Source organism: Eurosta solidaginis, chromosome 1, assembly GCF_040869045.1.
Source record: "Eurosta solidaginis isolate ZX-2024a chromosome 1, ASM4086904v1, whole genome shotgun sequence".
In the NCBI taxonomy this organism is placed as follows: Eukaryota; Metazoa; Arthropoda; class Insecta; order Diptera; family Tephritidae; genus Eurosta; species Eurosta solidaginis.
Window position 1 is genome coordinate 87,381,681 of NC_090319.1, and position 13,207 is coordinate 87,394,887.

At 34.2% G+C, this 13,207-nt stretch overlaps 1 long non-coding RNA gene across 1 annotated transcript in view; it reads left to right on the plus strand.

Annotated features, from left to right (window-relative positions):
• The first annotated feature begins 772 nt into the window (after window positions 1-772).
• Window positions 773-13,207, plus strand: part of LOC137236428 (uncharacterized) — a 38,536-nt gene continuing 26,101 nt past the window's right edge. The window contains exon 1 of the long non-coding RNA XR_010948416.1: window positions 773-869. This is a non-coding gene — a long non-coding RNA (uncharacterized lncRNA). The remainder of the gene's footprint in view (window positions 870-13,207) is intronic.

Genomic DNA, 13,207 nt, shown 5'->3' on the forward strand with positions numbered 1-13,207 from the left:
AGGAAGCCGCGGTAAAAATCTGTAAGACACATTTCACCAAAGTAGCAGGAAGTCAACGGTTTACGTTCGAAGAATTTACAACACTCATCTTTAGAATAGAAGCGGAACTTAATTCTCGCCCTCTCCCTCCTATGTCAAAAGACCCAAGCGATTTATTAGCCCTCACTCCAATGAACTTCCTTCCAGGAGCCCCCTTAGCATCCTTACCAGAACCGAATGCCGAAAACTTATCTCCGACTACAAAATGGCAAAGGAGATATGTTTAAAGACGACCTACACCTCCCAAATGACTGGCGGTTATTTATTTGTATTGTATAAAGATTCTTACATGTGCCATGCACCAATTACTGTAACTTGTCGTTTCCTTAACTTTGCATATTCAAGAAAATACAACAAAACATATCCTTTATCTAAGTTAAGAAGTAAGCGGCCCAACGGAGTGTGATGGACCGCTTTAAGTTAGTTGTTCGCTATCCGGTACACTATATACGCCTCTCAAATAAATGTTTAAAATAAAAAAAAGCGACATTCTTAATAGATATATGCAATAAATACAATTAAAAATTATTTACAATTAGAACAAGAGTTGTGGCGCGTTTTTATTTCTAAAAGTGAAGTGCCGATATATTCCCTTAAATATTTTCTTAATGCTCCATACCCCATACAAGTGCAATTTTATAGGGCTTTATTAGAAGCTTCAACAACGATGTTTTTACCATTTATAATGCAAAAATATCAATAAACAAGTTTTGTTCCTATTATTTTTTTCAAGGCAAACTTTTACTGGTTCACTTTTTTGCAAAAGGGCGACTCTCGGTATGATAGGCGAAGCGTCCTACCACCACACCACGGCGGCCGCCAATCACCAGGTATTTCATACTTCTATATTGCTATCACAGGCTGGATACACTCACAAACATCAGAGTGCCGATATATTGCTGTTTTAATGTTTTTGTTTTTGTATTCAATAATCAAAATAAGTACTTAATTTAAAACTTTTTCTTGTCACATTTATGCTGCTACAATCACACACAATTTGATAGGCTGTCTTTTTTCCAATTCAAAACTCATTTTTATTCACACAACAAAATTTTGTATAAATAGCGCCCACAAATTTCAACTTCCTTCACTTTAAACCTAAAAATCGGCGGAAAAGCTTAAAGTAAAATGAATTTACTCAATTCTTTCGCGGTTCTGTTTGTCTTCGTTAACTGTCTTTTGATTAATGCTAATTCGCAATATCGCATTAGAGGTGGCAGTAATGTGAATATAGATGATAGTCCATATCTGGTGTCAATAAATTATACCGGGCGTTATCGTTGCGTTGGCACTTTAATCACTATGAAGAAGGTGTTTACATCTGCAGCTTGCTTGGCAGATTTTGCACCGCCTGACATCACTGTTCAAGCTGGTAAATCTGATATCCGTCGTCCAATGGTAGTTCGCTATACGGAGCGTATAATTCGTCCATGTGATTTTGGAATGCCAGGAATTGATTTAGCTGTAATTATATTGAAATCAGCCTTCAACAGGAGCGCAAAAATAAAAGAAGTATTACTTTGCCAGACTCCATTATACCCGGGCGTAAGATTGCGTGTTAGTGGATGGGGTTCGAAATATGTAAGCGTTATGCAACATTGGCCTATACTCCAATCAGCTGTATTTGAAGTATTCCCAATCGAAGAATGTGCGCGTCGTTATGCTTTGGCAGGGCAGCTTTTACTAAGCACAGCAATTTGTGTCGGTCCAGTTCAGGAAGGTGATGATACGTGTTGGGGAGATGCCGGTGCACCGGCCGTTGTGAATGGACAACTTTGTGCTGTGCTATCAGGTGGGATACATCCCATGTTTAACAGCTTTTATCCGACTTTATATACAAATATGAATAACCTAGATGTTCAACGTTTTCTATCATTAGCGCAATATGTTTTATTAAATTGATGTCAAAACATAGAATTCATGCGTTTTCGGGACGGCAGCTGAGATATGGTTATTTCGATGAGCAGTCCAACTGGCAATATTTCTTTTTGTGCTAATTACAAATAAATAATACAAATATAATTAAAAAAATAAAAAAATTTGGTTGTTTGCAATTAAGTTGTGACGCATGCAAATGCCTTAGGTTGTGAGATCAAACTTTAAACATAGCTTCAAAGTTCCCTCGTTTATGAATAGAACATGAGACAAAAAGAAAATAACGAAATAGGTGAGGCAGCTGATCCAACCAACCTTATGGAAATCAATGTATTTGTTATTGATATCATAGCATACCGCCTTTGGCATAACCTAACCATAGCCAATTAATTAGTTTTTGGTTTTTAGCCATATCCATAATCTTTAAATTTTTGCTTTTGCGAATTTATTCACATTTTGGCGTTATTATTTATTGTTGTGTTAATTGTGTAGCTTGTGACCAGTTTTTTGCATTTTCTATTTTTAATAAGCTATTACATCCTTGAAGTTATACTTCTTTATGCACGTTATGAAAAGTTGTTGAGAGTGAAGTGTGAGTTTGTGTATGTTCGCTGTCAATTGTACACGCAAAATTGTTTTGAGTACATTAGATCGGGTTGGTCCCCCATTTACAAAAAATATTTCCTTGAAAGCGGCGCCAAAAAAGCGGTTGTCAAAAATGTTGCAATGTAAAAGTAACTAAAAAGACGATGAAGCTCACCGTTCAACTCGTTCTTCGCTGGTTTTTCTCACCGTCATGCTTTGCAAATTTTTGATCTGTATTTAATTAGCGAGACTTACTCATATTGCTTTATACAATTGTTGTGTTATAGATATTAGACAAAAATTGCAAAGTTTACAAACGGCGATGGTTACTAGGACATGTTTCTGAATTTCGCTTCTTTATCAGCTTCTCGGGAGCTGAATATTGAATAACTAAAATAAAAACTATTTTTAATTTACACTTTTTGACAAAACTTTTCTATATATATAAAAAGAAGTGTACATTTTGATTGTCACTCCATAACTCGAGAACGGATAGAAAGATTGCCATGAAATTTTTAGGAAAGATACAGGAAGGAGAGATGATGGTTAGTTGTTTTTGAAATCCCAAATCGGTTTAGCCATTCTTGAGTTATAATTTTTTTTTAGAAAAAATTCAAATATGTATATAAAAGAAAGTGGTGTTAGTTACACTACGCATAACTTAGGAACGGATGAATCGATTTGGCTGAAAATTGGTGGAGAGGTAGCTCAGAACCAGGGAACGGGTATGGGATACTTTTTATCCCGTTCTGGCTAGGGTCTTGAGATCAAAACGTCGACATGGGTAATCCTGGGATATGTTTGCAGAGTATGGGTGTCAAATGGAAGCTGTTTATGAGTACTTTGATACTGGGTATTTTTCGTACCCCTGGGTGACTAGGGTCTCGAGATATAGGCCAAAACGTGGACCGGGCACCCTTTCTAACGGTATAAAAGTTTTTGAAATCGGTTGATTAGTTTACGCGTGATATCAAAATATCAGAAAGTAACCAAGAGATGCATTTATTTAAAAAAATAAAAAAAAAAAAATAAAAAAAACACCCTTCTAGTTTTCAGATATGTTATATATATTAAATCTACCTTTCTAAAAAAAAATTTTTTTTAATCGCTTGGTCTTTGAAGTGATTTCCCAGTTTGAAAAAAAAAATTTTGAAAAAAATTAAAAAAATTTTTTTCTTTCAGTGTAATATAGAATCTTTACAGTATATGTTTTCAAAGGTGATTTTAATACCTTTCTAACGGTATGAAAATTTTTCAAATTGGTTGATTAATTTACGCGTGATATCCATATATGAGATAGTAACCAAGAGATGCATTTACTTAAAAAAATTAAAAAAAAACCCCATTTTAGTTTTCAGATATGTTATATATATTAAATAGGCCTTTCTAAAATAAAATTTAATTTTTCAAAATCGCTTGATCTTTGAAGTGTTTTTTCAGTTTTAAATTTTATTTAAAAAAAATTTTTTTTCAGTGTACTAAAAATTTTTACAGTGTATTTTTTTTGAAAGCTTATTTCAATACCTTTCTAATGGTATGAAGATCTTTGAAATCGGTAAAGCCATTCCGTAGTAATCACACTTTAATAGTACCTATTATCGTCATTTTTCTAATATTTTCGGATATTTCGATACCTTGCCACGCCCACAATTTTTCGAAAATGCAATTTCTAAAAATGAGGTTGTGTTTGGGTGGGTAAGATGTAACCCCATGAAAAATTTCATCAAATTCTGAGGGGGTCGGGTTCAAAACGTACGTTTTTTTCAGCCTTTGATATGAAATTCATCAGTGGAACTTTTCTTCCTGAGCCCAAATCCTATCGAAAAATCGATGGAGTGATATAGGTTAACTTTCGTCCATACAAATCGACCCAGGTTAATGTATATATTCGAAGAAAGGCTACCAATAAAATAGAAATATAGCCTCTATTTTTGGTATGTTTGTATGTATGTTTGTACACTAACGCCCCAATTCTGAGCGTTACCGGTAAAATAGTACTCAGAACATTATGTAACCGAATATCGATACCAGTTCTTTTATCCGCGATTCTGGCCCAAGTGGTAACGCTACACCAATGTCTGTGGAGAAATTTTAAAGGTATTTTTCTTAGCTTTCACGGTTGCCACTTTGGTCCATTTGGACCAAAAATAGTCCCTTCCAACCCCATTTGGTCCGCTGGTCCCTTTTCTTCAATTTTGGTCCTTTTTAGGCAGTAGCCACGATTGGTACTTTTCTTTCTTTTTCACTCAGGCAAAAATTCACAATATTGCCCAAAAATTTGCCACACTTTCGTTAGCTCCCATATAATTTTGAATTTACTTCAAACTCTCACCATAAAAAATTGCTCAGTCAATAAAATGTACTAGAACAATAGCATTTCACCTTGTATATAACTTATGCCAGGCATTAAAAAGAAAAGTGTTGGCAAACACATTGTCGTTAATTGTTGATGAAATAACCGGCTAATCAAAAAAAACTCTTGTTTTATAATAATACTAGCTTTACGAGGCGCACGTTGTAACGCCTGAGATCGAATGGATGTTGCGTTATTTTTTCTGTTTTGTTTGTTGATAATTTAATTTATTGTTCTGTAAATTGAATTGAATTTTGTACGCATATTTGGTGAAATTTTCTGTTAACACATTTTATTCTTGTATCTTATTTTATATTATTGTATTGCTTTTACCGCTGATGATTGTTGCTTTGATTACATTCCGAAGAAGCATGACTGGTGAGCCAATTTTCAAAGTTGATATATGCGCAGGCATTCCTTTTGGTTCTAAAGAGTATAGAAATTCATTTGGATAATACACAATTTAATCTTCATCTGTAACTGTGTTGATCGATTTATATTTCGTCACTTCTCCAGGAAATTGATTTTGAAAGCGATCACTGATTTTGTTAACGTGATCATTTTTGGGAGCTAAGATAGTTCTTTCGCACAGCCAAAAAACAAAGCATTTAAATTTAAAATTCTTAATTCTGAAATATGAAAAACTTTCGTCTTGATCGAAGAAACCTCGAGCCAAAATTTGGTGATGATCCAAGTATAGCAAACACGTTTTCATAGGGAACACAAACACAGAATTTGATTTTTATAGAAGATGTAGATAGACTGAAGCTAAACAATTTTTTTAACAGCGGCAGATTACTAAACGTCCAAAAGGCATAACAGCTAAACTCAACAATGCAGTCAAACTTTAGGTGTTAAAATAACTTAAGTTTGTACGGCAGCCATAGTTTTTCCCCATTCCACATTTTACTGGAGGTTTTAGGACTTAACGTCACATAGCTCCTTACCAATTTTAATTATCCTACCATTACGACATCCAGATATATGCAGTATAATATATTCCATTTGTATGGGAGGTACCACGCCCCCTTTCTCCCAATTCCGCATTTTCTTGGTGGTGTTAGGGATTGACCTCATATAACTCCTCATTGAATTTCAATGTTCTGGCATGTATACCTTCAAAGGTATGCAGTACCAAAGATTCCATTTGTATGGGAGGTGCCACGCCCCTTTTATATATCGAAATTATTTTTAGCCTAAAACCTTCCCGATAACCTTCCCATAACCAAAATTTGGTGATGATTGATGTGTGGGAAATACGTTTCCATAGCGAACACACACACACACAGAATTTGATTTATATATATATATGGCTAAACCGATTTGGGATTTCAGAATCAACTAACCATCATCTCTCCTTCCTGTATCTTTCTTAAAAATTTCATGGCAATCTGTCAAGCCGTTCTCGAGTTATGGAGTGACAATCAAAATGTACACTTCTTTTTATATATATAGAGATTAATAATGGCTAGATATTTCGATCGGTTATACAACACTATGTAAAATATATGAAAATAAAAATTGCTTCTCGCCTAGCATAGCTCATAGGGAGCACTCTGCCGTGAGCCTAACACTTTCAGAACTTGTACAAATAAATTCTATGCATTACTTCTCGTTTGGCACGTTGATATTTAAATCTTTCTCACCCATCTCAATGAGTTCAAGGAATTCCAGGACTATTGTGGTGTTAAGCCACGCAAGGTAATTGAAAACTAAGTATCTTGGCACAAGGAATATTTTTACTCGAACACAGAAGGAAGCAAATGCAAAAGAGATTTGATTTCGGAAGAAAAGTTTTGTATAAAATTATTCCCGTAGGTGCTAGCAGAACCCCTGAGGCCTGGAATCAAAACTCACACTAACTGAATCTAGGCTCTGATATAAAGTTTAAATGTTAAGGGAAAAAGTAAGCATTTATAAAAATAGCACTAACAAAATTGCCTAGTTTCATTTATGATTTAATAGTACCATTTTTGGTTGCATGCACATATATTTCTTTGTTCAGCTTGAATTAAAGGAAAGTCTTCACTATGTTTAGTAAAATTTTATATGGAAACATCCTAAAATTTTGTATTTTATACTAATAAAATAAAAAAAAATGTGGTCCTTTTTTCGATGAATTTTTGTCCCAAATGAAAACATGGTGTGGCAACCGTGTTCGCTTCACCGAAAATGTCTCACTTGTAGATACAAGGTTAACGAATAAACGGGACGATGTGTATATGCATCAGTAATCTGCATGATTGCAATCAAAAGCCAAAATGAGCCACTCCCAAAAAAACGATTGGTGAATCAGCACTGTACACCAAAAATGTGAGTGCGATTCAATGCATGATTCACGTAGCGTGGTGTTGGTGACTGCTGATGTCAAAGTATGTACTGCATGTGGTGAATTTGCTTGAATGGAGAAATACTTTACTAGTACCCTTCAAAAAACGCGAGTACTCCATAAATAGTGTAAGGAATACTCCTTTAGGAGTATAGGAGTGTTCCAAAACTAATCTGTATTCATACAAAAAATGTGCTCCAATTAACATTGCGATGTCCTAGGAGAGGAGTAGGTGATCCCACTCTCGCTTTGTTTGTGAGTATTCCATAGAGTAGATACGTGAGGGTACTTTCCAAAGTACTTTCACTGTAGTACTCCATGGAGCACCCACAGAGGATCATATGCCAAAGTACTAAAGAGGAATTGTGTCGGAAAGAATTATCGGAGTGAATTTAATTTAAAATGAAAGTAAATGAAGAGGGGCAATACAACTTTTATATTTTATACTACGAATATTCTTATGTTATTTAGCATTTGCATGAATAAAGAAACTAATATTTCTCTATACTCTATACTATAGTATGTATACATAAAACCAGTGCGCGCTTGCATTTTATCAGAGTTGCCATAGTAAAATTTTATTATCAGTTATTTGCAGGCATGCTTAACCAACGAACCGATATCATTTCGTTACGATAATTAACGTTAATAAACGAATCAAAGTCATTTCGTTTCGTTTATTAACGTTAAGAACGTCAAATTAACGAAATGATTTTGTTTCGTTTTCTGCCATATCAAAACGAAATCAAATCGTTTATGTTGATTATTAATTTCAAACTATGCTGGCAAAGCTGATTGATGGCGGAGTCATTAAGGTGAAAGCATTAGCCAAGCTGATTGCAACTTTTCTCATGAATTTTGACAGTACGAACATATCTCAGAGTATTTTTGACATTACCACCAACGAATTACACAAACAAAGTACATGGAGTTTGTGTGTATGTCCGCTCGCTGTTACCACCTTACGGCTTCACCATGGCTATAGCATTGCCAGCACAATTCAAACATGAAGTATCACGTTTTTGTTAACGTTTTTAACGGAAACGAAAAGCTTTCGTTAACGTTAAAAACGTTAACGTTAAAAACGAGATACAATTTATCTTGATAATTTCTTTATCGATAATATTTCGAAGTGTTTCAACGGAAACGGTGGACATTTTTTGATAAACGATTATTTGCATGCAATATTTTACTTTGGGCAACTCTGTTCGTTTGTCATTGTGTCGGGATCACGGTCGTTAAAAACGAGCAATGATCGGCTGATGGTGTTCCGCAAACGCATTGCAAAGGAGTATTGTTATGAAATGGAACACGTAATTCAACAATTTTTGAAGGGTATTCGCGATTGCTTTTATATGCACCTATCCTTTAACGATTACTTGATGGCTTTTTCATGAAGCTACACAATTAATGTCAAAAAATGGTTAAAGCACTTTTAAACGTTATATAGACCGCTAGTGTGATTGCAACCTATATATTTATGCATTGAAATATACAAGTATACTTATTGACCTATTTTAATAGAAGGGTCGAAACTTAAAAGTTTTGTTAATAAGACCGTATCTGAGCGAAGTCGTTAATAAGGTCGTACATCAGGTTTTAAAGAGGTCACAACTGAAAAAATTATTTTTTTTTGTCCAAAAAGCTTCGAATTTAACTTTATTTCCTATTCACAATTTACAAAAGACATAATTTGGTAAACCAGAATATTGATATTGTGTCTTCTATAGTATAGTTTAGCATTTTAGCATTTAACCAACTTTTATAAGAAATTGAACTTAACTTAGTTCATATCTCGACCTTATTACGACTTTATTAACGACTTCGTTGAGATACGGTCTTATTAACAGAATGTCTGAGATACGTCCTTTTTAACAAATCTTTTAAGTTACGACATTTTTCTATTAGTACAGGCCGATATGTATTATGCAAATTAAGTTTTTAAAATTGTATGAAAAAAGTAAAGTCGGTTGAAAAGAAATTGATCAAAGTTAGAAAATTGTTTAGCAGCTTGATATTATGTCTCTATCTAGAGCTTTAAATGTTAAAGTGGTGAACCGAACCTGTATATTAAAAAAAAAAAAAAAAAATTTTGCAAACTTTTCAGAGTTTTTCACGCACACACAAACATTTTCGTGCATATACTGAAAATGCTTCGAAATATATTATTACTCAAATAGTACTCTCATATTTTATCAATAAAAACCAATTCTTCCTATCAAACTTATCTCTTGATTGGAAAAAATTTAATACATTTTAAATAATTTTATTCTGAAACTATAATAGTTCCACGTACAAAAGTACAAAATCTTAAAATTAAGTTGAATGAGTTTTTCTTGATACAAAAAAATTCATATATTGTCTAATTATATATTTAGTTATTTTTATTTTTAAAATTACTTAAAGAATTTAAGAATAATAAATCATTTAAACTTTTTGGTCCTAAGCGATTCCTTTTGTTAGTGATAATATTTCCCGCAAGTGAAACAAAATTCTTTCAGATGGGGTACTGCTTGCAGGAATGCACAAAATCATTCTTGCAAATTTTGATAGGCTGGGAAATTCTGATGAATGGTGACTTCACCATTTCAATAGCTCATAATTTTTATCAGGATTTACTTTATACGAGCAGTACCTTTGCAATTCATCTTCCTACACGCTCTCTATCTGAACGGTTCTCTGCACTAATCACACTTGAGAAAAATAAACTGAAATCTAGATCTTGATTTGTGGAACTCATTGAGGTATTCTCGACTGCTAAATCAATTGTTGAGTTAACCATGTTTCTTTCCAAAATTTTAGAAATGCAAAAAGAGAAATACAAAAAGGCAATCTTAGAGACCAATTGTACAGCGAACAACGGGACATTCATATGGCTTAGCAGCTAAAGGCTTGCACTGATATGAGTGTTGGAGATTCGAGTTCAACGCTCAGCTCCCGAAAAGCTAGCTGATGAAGAAGTGAAATTCAGAAACATGTCCTAGTAACCATCGCCGTTTGTAAACTTACAATTTTTCTCTAATATCAATTGCAAAACTTTTTGATTTCAGCATTGTCTTCAATTAAATTGTTAGTGGGAGGATACAAAAAACAAGCTACTTTGTGGTATATGCTAAGATTTGAATCCACTTCCCCTCTATTTAATGCAAAATTTTATCTTTCAATGTTTGTATGACTAATAAGTCTTCGTGATTAGGAGAACAAATTTGCCTCATGCTGGAAATCGAAAGGTATACATAGTTTATTGACACATAATTTTGTTCCCTGTAGCTTTCGGTTGATTCTATCAAACTTTTCAAAAGGTTCTACCAATGCATTTAAAGTCGGGTAATCTATCGAACTTATTCTATACATTTCGTTGTGATTGGACAATATTTCGCCTATCCTTACCCAGTTAGCTAAAACTGATTTGAATAAATTAAGATAGGAACTCCAACGCGGAGTGTAAACATTTTTTAATGAAGTATCTAGCATGTGCTGTAAGTTTAATTTTTTGAAATAACGGACCAGTTTTTACGAGAGTCAAAAATTGGGCCTAGTTCCTCAGTTTCTTCAAATGCAGAGCGTTGAACATTGTTCAGCAAATGATTAGCACAGTTAACTCAATTGAAGCCTTCAAGAGTTTTAGCTATATTGGAAGGTGCAGTGTTATAAAGCCATAGGCAAAAAAGCCATATGGCCTTATCTCTCAATGGAGTGTGGAAAGCTAAAAGAGTAATTGAAGCCAATATGCGTCAAGCAGTTCCAAAAAAATTAAGATATTGGCAGGACACGAATGTTGATGAAATATATGATTTTATTGCAATAATTTTATACGCGGCTGCTGAAAAAGCAAACTTAGTTCAATCCAAGGATCTTTTCACAAAATGAACATGCCCTTTTATATAGCAGTGATGTTATTGTATCGATTTGAGCAATTGTGCCGCTTTTTACGCTTTGACGATTCCAGGACTCGCGCTGAGAGATTACTGCGCGATAAGTTGGCACCTATTCGTCATGTATGGACATTATTCTTGGAGAATTTGACGACGCCCTACATTCCATGTAAAGAATTGACAATTGATGAGCAGTTACTTTCAACAAGAAACCGATGCAGTTTCCGCCAATATATTCCATCTAAGCCTGGAAAATATGGCATAAAAATATTTTGGCTTGTTGACGCAAAAACCAATTATCCCGTTTCAGGTGAGGTATATTTGGGTTCACAGCATAATGAACAGAGGTCTACTGGCATCGCGTGCAGTTTCGTAATGCGACTCAGTAATCGCTATTTGGATAAGGGTGTAAATATTACGATGGACAACTTTTTCACAAGCTACGACTTGGCAGAGGAATTGCTTGCACGGAATACGACCCTGGTGGGCACAATAAGAGGAATAAGCCCCAATTGCCAAAGATTTTTACATCTTTTGAAGAAGCAAAAAAAAGGGGTATATTTGAATCAGTGTTTTGCTTTTCAAATTCAATACAATTGGTAAGCTTTACAGCACATTCAAAGTAAAACGTCCTACTACTTTCAACAGCACATGCCAGTGAAGAAGTGAATACTGTGACAAAAAAACCACAAGTCATACATGACTATCTAATATCTAATCTAATATATGTATTAGGGTGTCCCTTATATGAACGAAATATTTCGTTTTGCAATTATCAAAACGCATACCCTCTAATTCGGTTCAGTATACAAACCTCTGCTTAAATAACAAATTTTAAATTTCCACGTAAACTTTAACCCGTGCCGACAGGCCCTCAAAAATAGCAGTTTCTTTCTTCATCTAGTAGCTAGATCAACGAAAATGTTCATTGCTTTGTTTAATAATAGAAATTTGTATTAAAGATTGTTTAATTTAAATATTGTTAATAGGATTACTCAGAACATTTTCTTTTTAAAGTCTGTTTTTTAAAATCTGGATACATATCTCTATGTTCTTGCACACAGCGTAAAAGGAACTGCTTTTGTTCTTCTTCTGCGGTTATCAAACCATGAAAGTCTTGCATAAGTTTAACAGCTCTTTCAGCTGTGTCATTAACTGCTTTTAAGCACAAAATCTTCTTTTTTGCTTCTATATAGGCCACGTTTTCTTCCCACGAAGATATATTTTCCTGAAGGAAACTGCAGTCAACTTTTAGCCTCGAAAATATATTTTTGCTTCTAATAGTGATGAAATCACTCAAAGATTTTTCTAAAACAAGAACAAAAGTTTAGCGTGTAGTAAATAGTGAGCATAGCTTAATACATATGAATAAATATTCACCATATAAAGATATCGACGTTTCATCCTTCGATGGAACGTATCTCTTTCCGGAATCATCAAAGCTTTCTCTTTTTAAGTTAATTACAATGTTCTTCTTGGTTTGTTCATCAACGTCTTCGTCAAAAATTGATAGCAGGGTTATTTCTTCTGATAAATACCACAGGTGGTGACTGAATTTTCCTAAAGCTGCTTTGGAAATCAACTTGTCAACTCTTTCGTAAACCTTCAGGGTCTTTAAAAAGAGTAAGTCTTGATTCGGCGCTTTTACTGCTAAACTGCATCTTAGCCAGGGCTTAACATAAACTGTCACAATGAATAAAGAAATATCTCTAAGCGCTTGTTCGTCCTTGACGCTCATTTTAAATTGAGACTGCAACAAACATATCTTTATAGAGTAAATAGCTCTTGCCATCCACCGAGCTTGATGCAATGCGCCTGGAGGTCTGATTTTAATTTTATTCTCAGAGTTCCCTCCCAAAAAAATAATAGCTAGTTCAATCAGTTCCCGATAATCATCTCGTACAATTGACTTCTCCAGTTCGTTGTAATAAAACTCCACCAATTCATTTATCATCGTCTCACAAAAGTGTTGTTTTACGAAATTAGAGCAGGGTTCGATAGCATTAGGATTAATATTCTTCCAATTATCTTTGAACTTTTTAAATAGTGGAATCTCGGGACTGGTACTGTCCTCTTGGATTTTGGTTTGAAATACAATTTTGAGCACAAGTTCGTAAACATGATGACGACAAGCAAAAAGTAACAATTCTC